The sequence below is a fragment of the Gracilinanus agilis genome, chromosome 3 (genome assembly GCF_016433145.1).
Source record: "Gracilinanus agilis isolate LMUSP501 chromosome 3, AgileGrace, whole genome shotgun sequence".
Classification (NCBI taxonomy): domain Eukaryota; kingdom Metazoa; phylum Chordata; class Mammalia; order Didelphimorphia; family Didelphidae; genus Gracilinanus; species Gracilinanus agilis.
In genome coordinates, this window is record NC_058132.1 from 624,911,425 (window position 1) to 624,935,570 (window position 24,146).

Genomic DNA, 24,146 nt, shown 5'->3' on the forward strand with positions numbered 1-24,146 from the left:
GAGAGAGAGAGAGAGAGAGAGAGAGAGAGAGAGAGAGAGAGAGAGAGGAGAGAGAGAGTGTGAGAGCTGGGTAGACAGGAAGGTAGGTAAGTAGGCAGATAGATACATAATATATAGATATAGCTAGACGGACAGTTAGATATTTGGATAGTAACTCACTAGAGAGACAGACCCACACACAGAGATAAATAGACACAGATAGATAGACCTACCCTTAGAGATGTAGTTAGATGAGGCGATAGATAGATAGATAGATAGATAGATAGAAAGAAAGAAAGAAAGAAAGAAAGAAAGAAAGAAAGAAAGAAAGANAGATAGATAGAAAGAAAGAAAGAAAGAAAGAAAGAAAGAAAGAAAGAAAGAAAGAAAAAGATAGATAGATAGATAGATAGATAGATAGATAGATAGATAGATAGATAGATAGATAGATAGGGGCATGTCTGGGGCTTAGTAAGTCAGAGCAGTGTAGTGCAGTATGTGAGCACAGTAAATAGGGTAGAGTATGGTAGATAGTACGTTCTTAGCTCTTTGCCCAGGTTAAAGGGAGAACTCTAGCAAAGGAAGGTTTCTATGTTTAGGCCACTTGGGGAGGGGAATCCACTGAGCCCCTCAATAATCCAGGTGGCCTTCCCCAGGGGGCTCTTCACAAGGAAAGACCGCCCTCTCGGTGCTCTGAGCTGGGGAAGGGTGTTCTTAGGGATGGAAGGTGACTTGGGAGAAAGGCCAGAAGGAGGGTGATTCGTGTGGAGTGATTTCCTTTGGAAGGAGTGGAATTTCCCAGGGAGATCTGTAAAAAGAGGAGAAAGAGACCTAATGACCTAGAGAGGTCCGATGAAGACCCCCGAAGCAAGGGTTCAAATCCTTACCCTTCAGACGGACCCAAGAGGGGCCTGGAAGGTTAGCCTGTAGCACGTCCATCCATGCTGCTGGGAAGATCTCCTGAGAAAAGAGCTCGTGGTGGCGGCAGTTTAATTCAACAAATATTTTTGGAGAGGAGACTGAGGATATGGAAACAGGAGATCCTGCTCCGGGGAAGCCTTTTAGCAGAAGTTTCATCGTCACACAGCCTGGAGAGGGTAGAAGCTGGGGGCTGAATGAAGAGGGGATGACGCTGGCCCAAGGGATGGTGACCAAGGCTGGAGCTAGCCTAGTGGAAAAGACGGAGATCCAAGAGGCATCAAGCGGAAAAACTGACTTTGCAACCGATTGGATAAAGTGAGGGAAAAAAGAAAAAGAAAAGGATGATTCCAGTGTTTGGGAACCTGGAAATGACTGGGATCATAAGATTTCTTTTCTTTTTTTTTCACTTTCTGGCCTAGGAAAAACTCTAAGACAGAAGGGCAAAGGCTAAACAATGTGGGTTAAATAACTTGCCCAAGGGCTACCCAGCTGGGAAGCATCCCAGGCCCTATTTGAACCCAGGATGTCCCCTTTCTAGTCTGGCTCTCTAACCACCGAGCCCCCTAGATGCCCACTTTATTCCTATGTCTTTTCATGCAACCCAAGAGCCTATAATCTCTTTTTGGCAGAAGCATCAAACTTTGCTGACTTGCACCGATTAGGCCGGCTGTTGAGTTGGAGATAAAGCGTTCTGTGTCCCCTGTGATAGGAAAACTGATAGTAGAGTGACTTATGGCAGTGGAGGGTAGAGAGAGGCTTCACCAGAAGGTTCTAAGAGATTGCAAGTGAGGGAGACAAGACTCAAATCCCTGGACCAGCCCCAAGTACTCAGGAAACCCCTCCCACAAGCATAGTGCCATTTTGATGAACCTTCACCTACCATGCTGCATGGAGAGAACCCAGGAAGGATTTGGTGGGTCCCTAAAGAGTAATAATTGGATAACAACAAATTCCTCTCTTAAATTTGTTTTGTAGCTAGGATTCAATAATATCCCCTCAAGGGATTTCTTTGTGGGATCTCTGAAACAATATTTTAAATCAATGCTAATGATATTTGTGTGTAATGCTTCTAATAAACATGATCCAAATTCAAACATGCAATTGAAAGCCAGCTCTAGAGATGGGATGTCCTCATATGTGGCCTCTTATACTTCCTGGGTTGATTAACCATCTATTAATTAAAAATCTTGACCTTAGTTCTCCATCTCTCAGAATTCTTTTTCATTACCCAGCGTCCTTTTCCCTTATCCCAAAATTGTGAGCTTATGTTGTTTGTATATAGTTGTCTGTAACTCTGCCTCTCTCTTCCTGCATGCGTGGCTGGGAGAGGTGGCTTGACTCAGGCTTTTATTTTTTTTTTCTCTTACTTAGAGTTTATTGTTAATAAATCTTATTAAATATAATACTGGAGCTATTTTGGATATTAATTTTAATTCTCACACCCCTTACCACTCTTGTGCTTTGGAACCAAGGCACAATATTGAGTCTAAGATAGAAGATAAGGCTTTTAACCAAAAAAAAAAATCAATCATTCATAGACACACACTTTTGAGATGGAGAAGGTGATTTGAAGGAGGAATCTGAGGTGCAGATAAGGTGTGACTTATGGTCATATAACTTTTTTTTTAATGATTGAGCCATAAATCTGAAACTGTGACTCTTGTCTCTTGGCTTCAGCTCTTTCCACATGGACCTCAGACCAATAAGATAAGTTTTTTCTGATAGGGTTTGTACAATACACATAGGTGCCAGGGACCAGAGGGTAAGAAGAAGTATAGGAACTGGGACTTTTGAATGAAGACCGGTAAAGGGCCCCCAGCGGTGCTCTCTGGTTACTCTTAGTGACCCAAGTGGTATTGTAAGCAATGCCCCCCTCCAAGGAAAGGTGAGTATGCTCATGGACTTTGGCTGAAAAGGAAGAGACTGACTCATTCTGTTTGCAAAGCTTTTGGGAGGAAAGAATGTGCTGCTTTAGTTTAGAGTGGCAACTTCTCATGTGGGATCGAAGAGTGGCAATTTTTTCATTTGCCATTTTTATCCTTTGAGAACGGGTCCATGCTGATGGAGTCTGCATGAGTATTTATAAGAGGGAGTATCAAACTCAACTAAACCAAGGATGAAATAGGGCAGGTGACAGTCTCAGCCTGCAGAAAGGGATCTGTTTTTTGGACATGGCCAACGTGGAAATGTATTTTGCTTAACTATGTATATTTACTTCAAATCTTTCTTGCTGTGGATTGGTGGGGGGAGTCTCCTGCCTGAGAATTCCTTGTGCCAATGAAATCACAGGTTCAGTCTGAAAAAAAAAATGCCCTTAACTAAAACCCAGTGCCTCAGATTGTAAATTGTCTTATATTATAAACTCCTAGAGAAGGGGTCAGTAAAAAACAACTTGGGGATTGGTTGCCACCTATTTTTATTCTTTTTAAAAGCTAAAAAGAGTTTTTAATGTTTTAAAGTATTCTATTTAAAAATGTAAAAATCAGTCTTAGCCGCATGGACGGCACACACAAAAATAGGCTGTTGGTAGCATTCAGCCTTCAGGTGTAGTTTGATGACCCTTGTTGTCCATTTAAGTGAGAAATGCATTATTGCCTATTGACTCCATTAAAGAAAAAAGCCCGTATCTTCCATCTTAGAATCAATATTCTATATTGGCTTCAACTAAGAAGAGTGGCAAGGGTTAAGGCAATGGGTGGTCCAATGACTTGCTTAGGTCTACTTTTCTACTCTTAAGTCTATTTCCCTATTACACTAGGAAGTAAGGAAGTGTCTGAGGCCAGATTTGAACCCAGGACCAGATGTCTCTCTGTCTACTGTGCCACCTCAGTGCCCTCCCCAACAATATATTCTTAAAATAAGCTAGTAAGGTTGACTCCTTATCGTTATGATTTTTTGAAACCCTCACCTTCCATCTTAGAATCAGTACTGTATCCAAGTTCCAAGGCAGAAGAGCAGTAAGGGCTAGGCAATGGTGGTTAAGTGACTTGCCCAAGGTAATCCAGCTAGGAAAGGTCTGAGGCTAGATTGGAACCCAGGACCTCCCATTTCTAGGTCTGGCTCTCAATATACTGAGTCCCCTTGCTGCTCCCCCCTCCCAGTACCCCATTGACTCCTTTGTTTGACGAAAAATTGGCTAAACCACTGATAATGTTCTCCAAAATATCCTCAGAGCCTCACATCCAAAGAGCAGTTGGTTGTTAAGATTAAAATTAATATACAATATACTCCAAGTATCATATTTAATAAGATTTACTAAATTAACTTGAAGCAAAAAGGAAACTAAAGGGCTAGAATCAAGAGGGAGCTCACCCAAGCCGAGCATGTGGAAGAGAGAGAGCTAGAGAGAGGAGTCATAGAACAATATAAACAATAACATAAAGACATATGTAAAGGAAAAGAGAAAAGGAATTTGGGGATGGGGAAAGAATTCTGGGAGATGAAGTGTAAAGGTACAAAATTTCTAATTCATACATGGTTCAAAGCTAGGCTTGGAGATATTGAGGGTTATTTAGATTATTGAATGGGGAAAAGGCGACATGGAGCTTCTGGTGTCATCCATAGGGTCAGCCACTCTAGCTAGTCCTGTCCATTTTTATTTTCTTTCTCGTCTTGAATTTAATTAGTGACCTTTTGGAGAAAACTTGGTCATTCCCCTCTAGATTTTCAACTTAGCAAAACAGTAAATGCTTATGACAGTAAGGTGCTGGGAATACAAAGTGAGAAAGGCAATAGCCTCTGTCTTCTTATTTTTAAATTTATTTCTTATTTTCTACTGGAGTAGGGTGGTGGCTGTAGACAATGAACCCTCAAACAGACAAGTAAATATGAAGTTAGACTGCATCATTTCAGTACCCACTGAGGAACCAGGAAAGGCCCTCTGTAGGGGATGGCGTTTGGATTGTTCTTCGAAGGATCCTGGGGGTTTTAGGATAGAGTCAAGGTTTCAAGACCTCTTACGCAAAGGCACAGAAATGGTCTTTTCTTTTAACAACAAGAATAAAAAAAGTCATTCCATTTATAAGTGACTTTTCTTCCTTCCTCAAAAAACTGAAAATGATCGTTTATCCTCCGGAATGTATCGACATGGATTTTTTCACATTTGGCCTTGTAGGAAACCCCAACATAAGAAAAATGAGAGACTATTCTGGACAGTCGCTGAAACGCTATTCATTTTAGACACAAAGTTCTTTCAGCAGTCTCAAACATTCTTCTTCCAGCCTCTACAGTGTTTGTTAAAAGGCTAGTGAGACTGGAGACAATGACAAACTTATTCCGTTTTTCATCCATTGATTTCCCAAACATGCCAGAACCTCCAAAATGTACAAATTTTCGAACTGGACTTGAAGTGAACATTTGTCTTAAATAGAGCCTGCCACGTGGATGCATTTTTTGTCACCTACTCAAAATAAATGGAAAGTTTTAGAGGGTTCCATAAGGGAAATACGTTGGGTTCCCCTATGAAAGTGGAATAAACAAAGGCTGCCCTAGCATTCCAGGAATGTTGTTTTTGTTTATTTTTTACTCATCCAGTGAAAAGGATTTTAAAAGTCTTAATGACAGAAAAAAATTCTTGGGTTGGATGGGAGAAGACAGATGGTACATCCACATCTCTAGTAAGTTATGGTTAAAGACTTTTGCTTCAATTAATAACTTTCTCTAAAGTATTTTGTTGATGTAACCCATTTCCAGTTATTGGGCTGTTGATTCTTCCCCTGAAGGCCTGGCAACTTAAGCAGTTGTTTTAAATCTTCTTCTGTTATTACTCCTTTTAATAGAGATAACTGACCATTGGCAAAATGGATCTTCCTCTTCCTGTGACCATACGATTGATAGGAAGGCCGTGAGACCCTTCTAGGAATAATTTGGGGATTGACTTGTGGGGTGGAAACTATAAATGATAAAGAAGAAAGCACTGAGGGTTATATTGGCCAGGGGAAGTTAAATTAGGCCTTGAAGAATGGCTAAGATTTGAATCAACAGACAGAAAAAAAAAAAAGGAAGGATGGCTACAATTTAAATTGGGAGACAGGTAAAAGGGAAGGCATTCCAGATAAAGAGACAAGGGAAGAGATGGTACAGGTGTGTGATAATGAGCTCAGGGCAGAAGTCAGATCTTACATCTTCTACATCTTCTTATTAAATGATTGTGAAGGAATGGATCACTTTTCCAGGGAGATAAAACTAACGTTTGAAATAATTTAGCGTTCATAAGATGAAGAGGAAAGATCGTTAGAAATTCTTAGGAAATAATTTTGGGGAGGGAACAGGCAGTTGTAAATTTAAAAAATTTGGATCCCAAGGTAAAACATTCAGAAAGATTACTCTTATCCTATTAGGAGCTTTCTAAATTCTAAAACATGCCTGCTACATTCTGTTCTCACTGCTTTCTCCCCTGTGCCCTCATTGCTAATTATTTTTATTAATTGTATTAATTTTAATATTTTATTTATAAGAGGATATATTACAAAGCACTCCCTCCTTTATACCTGTTATTCTTTTTACCACATTAGTCCTAGCAAGAGAAGACTCAAATTCTTTTACGTTGTCACAAAGAATTTGCTACCAAATGATTTCTGTGAGAGACATCATTGATGGATGGACTTGTTCCTTGGCTTTTGCATCTCAGCTTCCAAGTTGAATCAGTATTGAGCTAAATCCCATCTTTCACCCCAGAGAGTAGCTATACTGGCCCCTTAGCTGGACTGCCTGAAAACTCTGGTATGCAGAACTCTAGGAACTCTGGGTTTAGGAACACTACTTCTGATGGCTCTTCTGACCTTCTGCAGCCCTTGAGATCCTATCCTAATCCATTCATCCACGGGAAACTCTCACCTAGGGACGGGAAAGAATAGATCCAACAAGGACAGAACCAGTAGGACTGTGAGTCCACAGGCCACTGGCATTGCCCCTCTCTCCCCGCTCAAATAGGTACAATAGTCTTGGTCTTGGTCGTGATAAAGAAAAAAGAGAACTTAGTTTGTGTGTTCAGTTCTGGCTCAGTAACCAATTAGAAGGATTTTCTTCATTACACATGAAGCCAATCCGAAGCAGTCGCTACCTAGGCATGCTCTAAAGTAGAAGGCAAAACCTTCCATTCTGATATTCTGGTATCCAGTGGGGTTGGTGGCTACCATGCAGAGAAATTGCCCAAGGATCTGACCCAATTCCATGTCCTCACACCCTTTAAGAAGCAGTCTTGCCAAATATCCATGTGGATTCCCAAAGCTTGCTTCCAGGGTCAGGGCCTCATTGGCCCATTCCACATTTGTTGTATAATATTGAGCACTTATATGTGTATTCTGTTCTCTGGTAAAATCCACCAGGGCAGAGGCAATGTCTTAATTTATATCTACTTAAGAAATGGTTGTGGAAGTATTAATGATTCAGGAAAATAGAGCTAACAGTCAAAATAATTTAATTTAGCAAATTCTTAAGACCTATTTTGACTCAGATATTATAACTACATATGAAGATACAGAGATGAAAAGTGATACTGCCCTTGACCTCAATGAGTTATAAAAACAGTAAATACTTGTTTGCTAATGTAAGAAGTAGAATTTCCTGGAATTAGAATATGGCATATATGATAAGATAGGGATTATATCTATGATTTTACTGGCACAGGCAACTCCCAGGTCAAAAAACTATATCAATGTAGGTCACCATCTTCCCAGCAATGTATGATTTTAGACAATTGGCTAGAGCACAGAGCTTGCCCAGGATCAAAGTGATAAATGTCAAGAGAAGAACTTGTCTCTAGTTCTTTTGACTTTGAGGATGGCTCTCTTTATTCATCTTATAATTCGTCTTATAATTCTCTGTTATGTGGTCATGGTCAGGACATTTGAGAGATGCAGAGTGCTAAAGAGATCATTTGAGGAGGGAGGGAGCTCATAGGAGCAAAGGACAACAGGAAAGGTTGTGTGGAACCTGAAGGAAGAAGAAGATTTTACCAGGCTGAGGTGAAGAGGGCATATATTCTGAGTATTGTAAAAATAAAAAATTCTGAACATTGTAAAAATAGCAGAAACTGTAAAATTAATGGTACAATGGATTGATTATTAATATAAACTGATTTTTGATACTCTGCTTACTGTGCTTTCAAAGTATCTTCAGTTTATATTAGTGAATGAAGCTCATAAGTGAACTTCCCTTCAGGGCCAGATGCAAGAACGCTAAAGAGACTCTTGTTATAGAAAAATAAACTATTTATTGAAAATATAAGATTTATTTTATTATAAGAAAATAATAAGGATTTCTTTATATATAGAGAAAATAAAATAAAAAGGATTTCTAACTCTAAGGGATTCTAACTCCACTCAAATAAAACTCCCTGGTTCTGCAAGGAATCGCTTCCCCTGTGTCCACAGGCTACATTGATTCTTCCTGATCTGACTAACCCAGATTTTTACTATTCTAAATAAACTCACACTATTATTCTTATAATTCTTAACTTTGCCTCCAAGTTATAAAAATAACAAAGGCTAGCTGACTAAGTCTCAGCAAGATCCAAGTTAGGACTCTGAGCCTTAGCAGACTCAGAGTCTAAACCAAAGACCAGGGTTTTCTTTGGTCTTCTCAGAGTTAAAATAATCTATAAAACAGTAATAGACAGTCAGTAGTGTTTCCCAAGTTGGAAAAAGAAAACACTTAAACTCCTTCAGATCTTTCCCTTCCTTCCTTCTACTTCAGATAGTGAAAGAGAGAGAAAAGAAGTCATCTTCTCTAAGCCCCCAGAGAGTCTCTGTGAGTGACTGCCAACTGCCAGAGACCAACTGCCACAGAAAAACCATCAAACTTGAAACTGATACTCTGTCTCAGCTCTGTTTCAAACTTCAATTCTTTCTCAAGCCAGCTTCTTCACTTCTTATCTCTAAGCTAATATAACGAGACTTATTTTCTAATGTCATCCTTATAGCATGGGTGAATAGATGGAGGCAGTGGGGCTAGAACATAAGCTATATGGAAGGGGAATCATGTGAATCAAAAGGGAAAATCTCAAATTCTCTGCTAACAAACGTTGCTTTTCTCCTATGAGCTAAAATGGCTAACAGCCCAAGATAGTACATGATTGAGTGCCAGGCTGTCCAATTATAAACTAGTTTGAGTAGATGTCCTCTCAGATCTCCTGGTCAAAGACTCCTTAAACTAAAGTGTTATAGAAAATCTAGGGATCCACTCAGGGGAGAAGGGAGGGTTATAGAATATGTAGGAAGAAAATCATGGAAGTGGTCATCCTTGAGTTGATCTTTGAGGTGGAGAAAATGATATTTCAGCCAGTGGTAAGCAGAGAATGAAAGCCCAGAGGCAATAATGAGTGTGCCTTCTTGGGTATATAGAAAGTAGAATATGTTAGGAAATACTATTAAGGATGATACCAATGAAGCATATATGAAGTGCCTACTGTTTACTGGGTCTTTGAAAGCCAGTAGAAAGAACATAAAAGGTGCTGCTCAATAAAAGGAGAGCCAGAATGGTTTGTAGAGCAATAGATTGAGAGTCGGGACCCTTGGGTTCAGTTCCTGGCTCTGAAATGAGATGTATGACCTTGGGCAAGTTGCTTAACCACGATTTTCTTACCTTCACATCAGGGATAATACAGATTCACTACCTACCTCAATACTGGTGTGAAGAAAATGTTTCCTAAGTTTTAAAAGTGTTATATCATCTAACTCATTATTATTCCTAAAGGGAGGCATAAACAGGTAAAATTTGCTATAGCTGCTTTAGTGACAGACTATATTATTGTAAATCACAAGAACAGAAGATCATTTTAAAGAATTTAGGTTAAGAAAGTGAAATGGAATCATTCTGAAGTCGTAATCAGTTTTAAAATACATCACTCAGCAACAATTTAGCAGTGAATGTTTTAGGACTTTCAACTATGAGCCCCTTTGGATGATGGCCCAGGGCATATGCAGGGGGAAAAGAATTTATATTTAAGGATCCACTTCTTACGCAGGATGAATGAATGAAAACAAATGGAGAGAAAAAAGTTTATTAGTTGCTTCCAGTGTACAAAAATGCAGGAAATCAGAGCATGAGACCTTCGTGTGCTCTCAGGGAGGCAGGGAAATTGTGCTTCCTTTGCTCTAAAATTGGCTTCACTTTAACAAACAGGACTTGACTTATCACAAAATAAATACTTGTTTTTAAACATAGAAAGTGGAATTTTCTGGAATTAAAAAAAATTTTAAAGCATGATGGATAAAAAAGCACAAAAATGTCATCACGAAACTGTGTAGTAAGGGGGGAAAAGGAGATGGGCTTACCACGGACACAGAATGAGCTCCTCACCGGCCCATCTTAATTGGTCCTTTGGTATCCAGGTATTGTGAAAAGGATTTGAGGGTGGCCCCCTCAGTATGTTGGGTGGACTCATGGGGTGAAAGTGGATATTGTCATGGGGTTTTCTTGGCAAAGACACTAGAATGTTTTTGCCTTTTCCCTCTCTAGAGGATTAGATAAGTCAAAGTTAAATGACTTGCCTAGGGTCACACAGTTAATAAGTATCTGAGAGTAGATTTAAACTCAGAAAGATGAGTCTTCCTGACTCCAAGCTCAGTGCTGTATTCACTGAGCCACCTTGCTGCCTACTAGGCAAAAAAAGGTTGTTTGCCTGTCATGCCCAAAGTCACACAGCTAGCAAATGTCTGAGATTAGATTTGAACTCAGATCTTCCTGACTCCAGACCCACCATCTAGTTTTCCTTCTGTATACTCTACTATATACACAATACTAATTTTATACAAAAATCTCTCCAAGGTTTAAGGCTCATCTTCTTTCCCCTGAACTGTGGTACCAGCTGTACTGTTCTCAGAAATGATTATTCAATCTTGAATTGACAGGTTCTTTTACTGATTCTGTTTGTTACCTTAGGCATGAATTTCCATTGTTCAGATAATTTAATCACATGGAATCATTTTCCCTAGTTAATTTAAACTCCTGTGCAAACACACACATATACTTACCCCCTTGCATTATACCAGGTTAATTTTTCCTTATTAATTTTTAAAAGTACAAAATGTTACTTTTGAGTGAAAATATTTGACATATTTCTTTATTATGTAAGTCTTTCCAGCCCTTAACTGCCCTTAATCTTATTGGTTAGGTTGCCAAACTCTTTCATGTTGAACCTATTTTTTTAGGAGACTTTTTTCCTTCTTGGAGTCACCATTTTGAGGAGCCATAGATTTAGGCACCTATGCAGTATAGTGGATAAAGTGCTAGACTTGGAATTGTTTTCCTTCCCTCTCTTCCTTCCTCCCTCTATCCCAGTGATTCTCAAAGTGGGCACCACTGCCCCCTGGTGGGTGCTGCAGCGATCCAGGATGGTGGTGATGGCCACAGGTGCATTTATCTTTCCTATTAATTGCTATTAAAATTAAAAAAAATTAATTTCCAGGGGGCTAAGTAATATTTTTTCTGGAAAGGGGGCAGTAGGCCAAAAAGTTTGGGAACCACTGCTCTATCCCTTCCTTCCTTCCTTCCTTCCTTCCTTCCTTCCTTCCTTCCTTCCTTCCTTCCTTATTTCCTTCCTTCCAGAAAATCATACCTTTTTATGTAACCTTTCTTAATTCATTGAAAGATATTTAGAGATTCCTTCCTTCTCTAGCAGTAGGAGCATATCTTTCCAGCATAGCCCTTCTTAATTCATTGGTAGATAATGTTTAAGATACATTCCTTCTTTACTTCCTTCCCTCCCTTTCCTACATTCTTTCCCTCCTCCCTTCCATTCTTCAGAAATGAGAGGAAACAAGGAAAATCTCTTTTCTACATTGGATTCTCATTAAGAAGAACTGTTTACTGGAGTGAAAATGGGAGCTTTCAGGGCCAGAGACTACTCCATATCAGAATTTGTGTCATAGAGAAAAAGGAAAACCAGACACAGACATTCACATTAGTCTTTGGGAAAGTAGATTTCCAGGAGTTCGAAGGAAGGATGTGGTAAGATCACATTGACTAAACTTCTACAGGCCACATAAGCCCAAGTGGTTAAGAAACTCTCAAGAAAAAACTCTTGAAAGCATCTAGATTCAATTCCAGGGAAGAAGTGTGGTCTGAAGAGGCAGTGTTAATACATAAGGAACAATGAGAAACTCATCAACCAATCTAGGTTTTTTGAAAGACAGAGAAGATGGCAGTGTGAATTTAAAAACATGTCTTAAAAGAATAAGGTCACTTTTGTTTGTTCAAATCCTCTTTCACAAAAGGACTAAAATGGAAAGATGTTTTACACTGTTACACATGTAAAATCTGTATCAGATTGATTGCCGTCCTAGGGTAGAGGGGAAAAAGAGAATTTGGCTCAAACTTTTAAAAAAATGGAGGTTAAAAATTGTTTTTTATGTAATTGGGGGAAAAAAAGGAAGAGTGACAGTGGTAAAGTTGACTTCTTCTTTGGATACCAATTGGAAGATGCAGGCTGGAAGGTTTACTTCCTCTTGTTAGGTTTCACAATTATATTATGCATAGCCTTGAATGCTCTGAGAATAATTTCAGACTTTAGCAAATATGGGGGCTATCGTATTAAATCCTAAACTCTTAGACCTGGCTGGAACCTTAAAGATCAAGGCGTCTAGCCTCATTTTATAAGTGAAGAAAGAGGCTCCAGAAGATGAGTGCTTTGGGTTCCAAAGCAGAAGAATAGCATGAAGAAAAAAAAAAAGCATTTGAGGGAAACAAAAACATTAGTCAATGGCATGGATTATAGGAAGGAAAAACTAGGATTGGGGGAGAAGGTAGTTGACAGCCATCCTAAACCAGTCATGAGTTCCTACATGAAGGTAATCCATGGCAGCAGGAAATCACACCTTTTCTCCGTAGCCTTTCTTAACGGAGTGAAAGATGGTGTTGAAGACGCATCTCCGTCTCTTTCCATACAAATAGACAATTCCCAGGACTCATGGGACCCTCGATCTAGAAGTAGAAGGTCTAGAAATAGTCTAGTCTAACCCTAGGAAAAAAGCGACAAAATGAATCCTTGGGAATAATCATAGAGCTGATCGTCAGCAGCTTTGGTTCTTGGATTTTGGGGTCTCTTGTTTCCAGATCGATTCATCTCGCTCTCACACCCTACCGACTCACTGTCTTTTAACAACTTATTATTAACATTATTAAATGAGTAACATTATTTCTTGACTTCATGAATGTATCTCATTTTCCTTGTATCTCTCACGTCTGTGTTATCTGTCTTAGATGATATTTTCAGAAATCAGGGACTGCTTCTGCTAACTCCCTTCTTCTGAGTATGCTCCAGAATACCTACCAGTGGTCGGTTAAGCCTTTTTTTGTAGCCCAGCATACGGGTCTACACTCTCCATTTGGGGAGAAGGGAAGGGAAGCTGTGGGGAGTAGGGAGCCCTATTTTTTGCAGGAATTCTCCGCTTTGAAGAATTGGCCCCTCTTGCTTTATGGAGTTGCTCTAATATTGGAGTACATAAGGGCTCGTAGATCCAAAGTTTGATTTATTTAAAAAAAATTCTTCTTCTTTTTTTAATGTGGGGTGATGTTAATGATGACTGGGGGAATCATAGGATTAATGAAAGACTCAGTGGGGCAGATGGGAAGCCTTCCAGGCAGAAAACAGCTTCTACCACTCTTCATTTCTTTTGGAGCCAAGCCAAAGTTGGAGGTACCTCAATTAACGGGCTGCCTCAATCTCCAAAATGTAATTACCGAAAGCTTTACAGTATTCATAGAAATCCCCTGCCCCCCTTAACCTCTGACACTCCGGTATCCCAATCTTCATTTCTTATTCATGAAATCTCTTTGTATTCGGTTGATTTCTACCTTTCTGGATATTTTTGCTTCTAATATCAAGCCAATAAAACAACAAACCCTCCCCCCAATTTCCCCGGGTTTTAACTTTTAATGTAGCTCGTCAGGTCACGGTGGTTTAGGGAGTCAGGAGAGCGTTTTTCACGTGTAACTTGTCACTGCAGAATTATCATGCTTGGGCTAATGGAAACAAGAAGGCAATTCCATATTGTACCCCCAGGACTCCCCGCCTAATAACCTGCTTGGGTATATTAGGCCTTCTGGTAAATTGAGTGCATTGTGGCGATGTACAGCTACTCTGTTTGCCGTTACATCAAATGCATTAAATATAATATTATTTTAAATGTATAATTTCTATAATATTAATAACAGGACATATTCCCATAGCGCTCTCTATACATTTTCTCATTTTCTACGTTGACTGTGAAATACTTACGAGCCACACAAAGCAATAACTTACGAAACCCTTAAACATAATTTTGAAACAGGGAGGCAATTTTCTTTGCCAGAATTTCGTTTCAAACTCATTCATTTTTTACCAAGCCCACACATCCTTTATTGTATACTGTTTCCTCCTAAGAAAATCTCACAAGTCTTCATTTTCTATGCAGGATTCTTGGGGGGGGAGGGTTCTAAGGAAAGCAGCTGGGTTTTAGGGAAAATAAAAATACGGGAAGAAATGAAACAACTACAAGAAAAGCAGGATCACGTGTCTAGATCAGCACAGAAGTGAGTTTTCTGTGGTCCTGAACTTGCTTTTGCAGTATCCCATTTTTCTTCAGTTGTTTTCTCTAATTTTTGTTTAAAATAAAATAAATTCATTCAAAGAAGATTTCAGCACGGCATTATTATTTTTGGTCTCTTTTTTAGCTGCTGCAGCAAATGAATCTTCTCATGTTTTAAACAATCCACTTGACAGTTTAGATCCTGTTCACTGGCCTTACAATCCTGAAAGGATGCTATTTTCTCATTTAGCTGTTTTTGAAGCAACTCGGTTTCTACACATTTTAAGTTTTCAATCAATTCTTCTAATTTGCAAGCATAATATTGTTTTCCCTTTAATTCTTTCAGGACATTTTCTTTTTCAGAAAAGTTGTTTCACGGATCTCGATGCGTGTTACTTTCGTCGTCATTTTGGGATGGAAAAACCATGTGGTTTTCTTGTGCTAGTAATTCGATTTATAGGGATTCATCAGCCCACCTTTGAGTTAAGAAGAAAGTAACCGGCTTGTGTGTGTTCTCTCTAATAACAGGGCAGCACTTGAGAGAGGAGAAAGCGAAAGACAGACAGACAGACAAAGAGAGACCCAGAGAAAGCAGTACCAAATGTTCACGACATTCTGTGCCCAGAGTGTATTTTGGTTAAATGAATAAGCCAATTAGTTGGTGCTAAACTGTTGTGCAGCTTGTCCATTTAAGAAAGGACCATTTTGTACCTAATGCATTGCTTACTTTTTTTTTTTTTTGGAAACATTGCTTTTGCTTTGTTTCAGGAACTAAAAGCACCCCAGTCTTCTTGTTTCCTTCAAAATGAAATGTCTCTTTCTTTATTGTGTTTACATTTTAATTTGTTTGAGCAAAAGCATTCTTGAGCTATTGAAGCGCACTAATGTTCCTTGACAGTGTATGCCCATCCATTCTTTGGGCAGAATCTGCGAGTCAGGAGAAATCCGAACGAAAACCCCAGCATGTTTAACTCTGGCTAAGTCACTCACATCTCTAATATCTTCCTCTGTACAACAGGAATTAATAATTCCTGTAGGACTTGTCTCACCAGATTGTCATGAAGATGAGGATACATAAAACATTTTATAGAGAGAATGTAAATTCCCTGAAAATAAGAATTCTTTTTTTTTTTTGAACTATGTATCCCCAGTGTATGCCAACACCATGCCTTGGCAATTAGTAGAGGCTGAAAAAATGCTCGCTAATTTAATTGAATGATTGTAGAACTTCAAATGCTATGCACATATCAGTTAATATTATTGTTTTATGTTGGGGTAATGATGGATGGGGCTCCTGTTTGTGGCAGTAATTTCACCAATAAGGTTTTTTTCTTCTCAATTCCTTCTCTGCTACGGAAAGTAAGTTTTTACTTCGACCCATCCATACCATTGAGCCACATTTTTTCATCATGGAATCATACAAAAAGATCTGGAAGGGAAGTTATTGAATATAGTCTCTTCCTTTTTGTAAATGGGGATTAAGTGCCTTTCCCAAGATTTTCTCCTTTAAAAAAAAGAATTATTAGAATCCTGCTTATTTTAAAATATATTTTAAGGCTATCATGGGGTTTTGAAATGTTTAAGCCATACTGGCAGTGCCTCATCTATTTTCCAAAATACCATCTTAAATAGAATTTTTTTGAAAAATCCACTTTTATGGGGGTGTGATTAATTTCGTGTGGATGGGTGTGCCATTACTTGTTACACATTGTCTTCTCTTCCTAGGGGTTTCCTTTTCCAAATTACACCATAAATAATAGAATTTATTGGTTCTTAAAGTTTATATAGTCCAACTTCCTCACTCACTGCCTCACCCATTTTATAGATGAATAAAACTAAGTATTAGACCAGTGATGGGCAAACTATTCCCCGCAGGCCAGATAAAGGCTGTAGTTTTCCCATCACTGCCTTAACAAATCCCTTAATCACTACATCTGGATGTGGGGGCATAGTGATTAGGGAATTGCTTCAGGCAGTGATGGGCAAACTACGGCCTGGATCTGGCCTGCGGGGAATAGTTTACCCATTACTGTATTAGACAATTAAAAGTTAGTCTAGACCAGTGATTCCCAAAGAGGACGCTTCTGCCCCCTAATGGGTGCTGTAGCGATCTAGGGGAGCGGTGATGGCCACAGTTGCATTTATCTTTCCTATTAATTGCTATTAAAATTAAAAAAAATTAATTTCCAGGGGGCTAAGTAATATTTTTTCTGGAAAGGGGGTTGTAGGCCAAAAAAGTTTGGGAACCACTGCTCTAGACAAAGTTAATCCAGGTGAGATTCAAAACTGGTTTGCTTGTTGTTTTTTTTACTCCAAATCCTGTGTTCTTTTTTTGCCATGCCCCAGAACACTGCATTCTTTCCTCCGATTCTTCTAATATTTTGAAAGCACCCCATGTAGAACACATTGATCATAGTATTATAGCATGTCGAGCTAATCAAGCCCCCTCATTTTACTGAGGAGGAAATTCAGACCCAGAGAGACTGAATAAAGACACCTAGTAAGGAGCAGTTAGGATTTGAACTCTTGTCTTTCTAACTATTAACACCAGTGCTTGCCCTACCAGGTAGGACTTTATAAGCTATCCATTTTCTATAAGATGTCCAGCAGTGTAAAGATAAATAATTGTAAATGTCAGGAGGGTTATTTTGTCTCACCTAGATGTGGTAAAAAAGGCAACTAGGTAGCACAGGAAATAAAGCTTATGGCCTGGAGCAGTGATGGGCAAACTTTTTAAAGAGGGGTCCAAAGGAAAGGAAATGCTTATCTGTCAGTCTCTTTCTAAGGCAATTCTTTGGAAGTTTCATTGTATTGTATCCTACTCATTGTATTCACCAGGTTAGGAATAATGGATATTCTAATGGATAATCTACTGGATAGAACATTTCAGGGGGGCAAGAATCTGGCCTCTGGGCCATAGTTTGCCCATCACTGGCCTGGAGTCAAGAAGACTCAAGTTCAGATGTGGGCTCAGATACTTATTAGCCATGTGCCCCTGACTAAGTCATTTAACTTCTGTCTGCCTCAGTTTTCTCATCTGTAAAATGAACATAAAAATAGCACCTACTTCCCAGGATTGTTATAAAGATCAAATGCTATAATAATTATAAAGTGCCTAGCATACTGTGACTCTCATATAAATGCTATCTATTATTACTTGTGTGAATTTGAGTAAATCACTTTGTTGCTCTCTCTGCCTCCATTTCTTCATCTGCAATATGAGGGAATTTTACTACAAGTCCTTCAAAGCCCTTTCCAGCTCCAAATCTATAGTCATTCCTCTTCATTTTATCCTAGAGTACCTGAATAGACTAGAATGAAGAAGCAGGGTTAGGCTGGAAGGAGAATATATGTCCATTGCATTTGAAAGTCAAGAAGGGAACATCCCTGTGACTTTTTTCATCTCAACAAGGGGGATAAATGGTTTATAATTTTACAAATATCCTCTTTCTGAAATGAATAGTATATTTTATATATGTATAATATAAGACAATATTGGCAATTATGTGAATGAGTTAGAGACTTGCAACCATAGACTCTGCGGATGTCAGGACTTGCATTGAGTATAAATTTCATAGTCCTTTTCCAGAAGCCAAATTTTGTCTTAAATGCACTTTAATCAGTAGATCAACTGAGAGGAACCTAATCAGGAACTCAGTGTCAGTGTCAAAGGCTTTTTTTATTTCATTCTCAGGAGAATGGGCACTCAGGAGCCAGAGTTCCAAGGTTACTGCCAGCAAGAAGCTAAGATGCCCACAGACCTCTTTTATTCTGCTCCCTGATGTAAAGATTGGTCCCTCTCCTCCTCCACCATTGGCTGGTTACTTGAAAGTTACAATATTATCTCAAAAGCTAACTAATCAGAATAGGCAATTTACAAACCCATTGATTCTCCTTTCAAGTGGGGCTTAACCCATCAAAACAAAGATTGGGGTTTAACCAATCAAACAAGGTTTGGGGTTTAACCAATCTTATCTCTCTGCATAATATTTTTCTCAGACCAACCAGAGGTGGAGGAGGTTATATCCTGGTCTTAAGTTTCCCTTTCTACTGGTCACTCCTTATCTCATCAGCCTATTCAGGACACCAACTAAGATATGTGTCTATTCTGAGCTCTGTTAGCTAGATATGGTAATGGGAGACCCTTGGAGGGGGAGGTATTGTAATTTAATTGGGGAGATGAGGAAAGTGTAGGAAATATGGCTGGAGAGTCAATAAGGTCAAGAGCTAAACTTTCTAGTGTCCAGGCATTTCAGCTAAGGATTGGGTTGGCTGACTCCTGAGCAATTTTTAAAAATTTTTGGACCTCAGGATTGTTCTAGGATTCAATTATCCTGTGATAGACCCATTGAGACGATGAGTTTTGGGAAGTTTGGTAATGAATGAATCAATGATTATTGAATGAATGAATGAAACTTTTGCTAAGCAAATGGATCAAATGCTGTTGCCAAGTTCTGGGGGTACAAATACAAGGGCAAAGACCAATCCTATCCTCAGGGTTCTTATGTCCTAAGGGGGGGGAGGGGGGGACTATCAGGAAGAGGTGGCCAGGAGGGTATTTTTTAATGTTGGTTTAAAAAATTAACCAGGATGGTGAGTGAACCTGTTGAGAAATAGATGGACATATCCTTTCTGGGAGCAGTGACAGTATTGATTTGATTAGGGTGAACCATGGCTGGAGCTTTTTATTTACCGGTGAGGGGATGGTGGAATCCTCTGCATAGTAGTTTCATAGCTGAAAGGGTCAAGTCTTCCAGAGATTCTATAACTTATTTCTTTCCCTTTTGTACCTACTAAGCATAGACACAGAGTAAGATCTCAACAAATTATTGAGAGTTCGTTCAAACCAGGCAGGATTTTTTTCTCCTGTGAGAATTTTTATATAGAAATTATAATGATCGAATACATTCAAAGAGTAGTATGGGACAGGTAGGTAGCTCAGTGGATAGAGCCAGCCTGGAGACTGGAGGTCTTGGGTTCAAATGTGGTCTCAGTCATTTTACACATAGCTGTGTGACCCTAGGTAAGTCACTTAACTGTTCTCTGCCTTGGTATTAGTATTGATTCTAAGACAAAGCATAAGGTTTTTTTTAAAAATGCTGCTAACAGGGTGAGTTACTTATATCTCAAATATCAGAGAATAAACTTTCTCATCATCTTAACAACAAACACAATTTAAAAGAATTTCACAGTGAGTGGTTATGTTTTTTCCTTAATATTTTGAAAAAAACTTAGCCTGGGAGGCACAGTGATAGAGTAGAAAAGAAAGGTACTAGATTTGGAAACGTTTGGGGAGAGGAAAAATATTTAGAATGTTTATATTAAAATATAATATTTGTATTCTCATATAATAATATTTTATATTGTGTATAATTATATGTAAATAAAATAATAGTGATAATATTATAAAAGCATTTATAATAATATAAGCTAATAACAACAATTAAAATTCATATAACTCTTACTGGGTGCCAGACATTATGCTAAATGCTGTACAATTATTATACCACTTGATTCTTAAAACAACCCTGGGAGAGATAGGTGCTATTATTGTCCCCATTTTAAATTAAGGAAACTGAGGCAGAGGTAAATTAGAAATTTTGTGTTTGAAGAGATCTCAAATGCTATCTACTTCAAACCAATCCCTCAAAAGGAATCCCACCAGTAACATTACTATATGGTTATCCAGCTCCCACCTAAGGACCTCCAGTGAGGAACAACTCATTGCCTTCATAGGCAACCCATTTCACTTTTTAAAAAATAGTAATTTATTTTTCAAATAGAATTTGTTCCCAAGTATCTCAGCCCCTCCCTGCCCCATAGAAGGTATCACCCAACAAAAAGATACATATATATATAAATTATGTCTTTTGTGTTTCTGCTCATCATTTCATTTTCTGGAGGTAGACATTCAAAAGTTACTCTTAATATCAAGTATTAATATTAAGTTACTATCAAATCTATAGCTGTATTTAATGTTCTCTTAGTTCTGTTCATTTCACACTTAATTATTTCATCTAGATCTTTCCAAGTTTTAAAAAAATTAACCTGTTCATCATTTCTTATGGAATATTCCATCGCAATTATATGCCATAATTTGTCCAGCCATTCCCTAATTGATGAACATCCCCTCAATTTTTAGTTCTTTGACACCACAAAGAGAGATGCTATTAATATTTTCAAACATATAGGTTCTTTTCCTTTTCCCCTGATCTCCTTGGGAAATAGACCCAGAGTATACACCGTTTTTAACTCTTTAGGAATGATTCCAAATTGCTCTCCATTTCTACTAACACTGTATGAGTGTCCCTTTTTCCACGTCCCCTTTGTCATTTGGCATTTTGCCCTTTTATCATTTTAGCCAATCTGATAGGTATGAAATATCATAGAATTATTTTGATTTGCATTTCTCTAATCAATAGTGATTTAGAATATTTTTCATATACTTATATATGGCTTTGATTTTCTCATCCCCAAATGATCCATTCATATCTTTTGATCACTTTCCAATTGGGGAATGGCTTTTATTCTTAAAAATTTGACAGTCTTTTCTACATGTTTTAGATATGAGACCTCTAGCCAAGAAACTGTTTATAAAACTTTCCTCCCAATTTTTTGCTTTCCTTCTAATCTTGAATGCCCTAGTTTTATTTGTACAAATTTTTCTAATTTAATGTAATCAAAATTATCCATTTTTTTATCTCAGAATGTTCTGCATCTCTCATTGACTCATAAATTCCTCTCCTGTCCATAAATCTGCTAGGTAATATGTTCCTTCTTCTCCTGATTTGCTTAGGAGATCTCCTTTTATATCTAGGTCATATCCATTTTGATCTTATCTTCATGAATGGTGTAAGGTATGGTTTATACCTAGTTTCTTTTCTTTTTTTTTTTTAAACCCTTGTACTTCGGTGTATTGTCTCATAGGTGGAAGATTGGTGAGGGTGGGCAATGGGGGTATACCTAGTTTCTGATGGAATGTTTTCTAATTGTTAACTAGGAATTTTTATCAAGTATATTTTATCAAGTGAGTTCTTATCCCCCAAACCTGGATCTATACTTTTGTCAAATACAAGGTTACTATACTTTTTTTTAATTTTAATTTTGAATATTTTCCCCTAGTTACATGTTTCATGTTCTTTCCCTCTCCCCCAAACCTACTATAGTTTTTTTTTTTTATTACTGTTTACTGTATTGTCTCTTCTGTTCTATTCCAGGGATCTACCTTTCTATTTCTTAGCCAGTACCAAATACTTTTGATAATTACTGCTTTATAATACAGATTAAAATCTGGTACTGCTAAGCCTCCTTCCTTTTTTATTAGTTCATTTGCTATTCTTGATCTTTGTTCTTCCAAATGAATTTCATTATTTTTTCTAGCTCAATAAAATAATTTTTTGGTATTTTAATTGGGATGGCATTGAATAAGTAGATCAGTTTAGGTAGCATTGTGATTTTAATTATATTGGCTCCACCCTATAAATAATTAATATTTCTCTAATTATCTAAATCTGACTTTATATAAAGTGTTTTATAATTATGCTCATGTAGTTCCTAGGTTTGCTTTGACAGGTATACTCTCAAGTATTTTGTTCACCTTTTACTTCCAAATGGCTGATTGTTTGGAAGTTTGCAATGAAATAAGTCTACTCCCTTTTCCAACACGACAGCCATTGAGATGTTGGAAACAGCCACCATGTTTACCCTGAAGTAGATTTTTCCAGGTTAAACATCCCAGCTCTTTGACTCTGTTTCTCATTTGCCATGGACTTAAGACTTTTCACCTTCTTCCTTTCTCTCTCTAAGATCCTTTTCATCCTCTCAAAGTCCTTAAACTCTGACTCTAGAATTAAACAAAGTAATTCCAGTATGGCCAGGTAAGGACAGCACAAAGATCATCTCCTTGCCTAGAGGCATAGAAGAATGTTTCCCATCCATCTTGGTCCAACTTTTACCAAAGAATTTTAGGATCCTACCTCTTCTTCTGGATCTTTTGAAATCTAGTCTTCCCCAGTTTAAGGGGCCTGCCAAACTTTCCTTAGTTTTCTTCTCCTCTATTAAAAAAAAGGAAAAAAAAAAACTAAGGAGCAATCACTTCCCACCAAGGTCCCCATTATTTCCATCCCAACATCCAGTTCCTCTAGAACAGAATTTGCTCTCACTGGTTTCTCTACTTTGTGAATGCCAAACTCATCATGAAGGCAAGTCAAGAAGTGAATAGATTCTCTGCCTTTTTAGTCCAGAGAGCACCACCAGCAAATGGTTGAATAACTGGAATTCCACTAAAGCCAGGCAGATGTATTACTGTTTTCTGAATTCCTCATCTATTTCTGATGCTTCATAAATGTTGATTGATTGATTTCTTCTTTTCAGTCCGGATGGTCTGTACTCTGATGGCAAAATTGCTCCTCTTCTCCCCTATTGATCAAAGAATCAATCATTTTTTTCCCCATGCCTTTTGCCTAAACTTTGTGCATTTGTGTCTAGGTATTTGAGATCATAGGATTTTATGATTGCCAATTTTCAAAGATATTGTCTCCTGTGAACTCAAGGTTTTTAATTGTCATTGTGTGTGTGTGTGTGTGTGTGTGTGAGAGAGAGAGAGAGAGAGAGAGAGAGAGAGATTTTAGTTGTTTGGGTGACCCAAAAGGTTTAAATGAGTTGCCTGTGGTGAGTCACACAACAAATAGGAGGCAGCATCTGAATTCAGGTCTTCGTGACTTTAATAAGATATGACCCTCCATCCCCTGTGCCATGCATGGCTCTCTCTCCTTTTCTAAAGTCTTGTAAGTCAGAGAGCTTTCATTCTTGCTGACTGTCGAAAATGTGAAAAGTGAGATATTTTCACTCTCTTGTTAAATGATAATATTGAAATATTTGTTCTGTTCAGTGAGGAGGTGAAAATCATGCCCATTCATTCCTTTTTCCTTTTCTACTCGAGCTTTCTCCCCAGAGACCCATCCAGTTTCTAAGTTATAAACTTCCTTTCTTGTGTTGGTCTAGCCACTTAGGTTTTATTACATTTCCGTTTAATTTTTAATTTCTCATTAAAGTAAATACGGCTCATTTTCTGATCGGTATTCCTAGAAGCCCTTCATTTCTTCCTGACGCAGTGCTGGCCGGCGATCATAACTGAAAAGTGATGCTTTGCCTGGGAGGCTTTGGCAAGGCAACTCATTCAGAGCATCTCAGAGGACCCCGGGGTTGGTTTCTGTGATAGATGCCGCCTCTTGAACTCAGATTTTTGGAAGGGGGAAAATAATGACCGTAACCTGCCTCAAAAATGAAGTATTATATTGCTGGGAAACCTTTTGAAATGGCAAGTTTCTTAATTAAGCAATTATTTTTAATTTAAGCAAAATACTTCAAGGTTGGAGGAACATCATTTTTGATACCTTTTTATGTTTTCAGCCAGTTGTGTTGGGTTTTCGTTCTGCCACAGTTCTAGTATTTATTAACTAACTACCCTCTGTGTGCCAAGGGCCGTGCTATGGGGGTGGGATGGGGTGGGGGAGAGTTGGGGAGGTATTAAAAAAGATTTTTAAAACCTAAACAGCCCTTCTCTTTAAGGAGCATATTATGCACCCAGATAAATAAATAGTAAGAGTCTCAATTAACACATAGAAATTTTAAGAGGGAGTGAGCTTGAATGAATTGGGAAAGAAGTTAGATTTGGGGACCTGTTAAGTAGTAGGTAGTACATGATATATGCAGTGAAGCTTTTTGGCCATTTAGTAT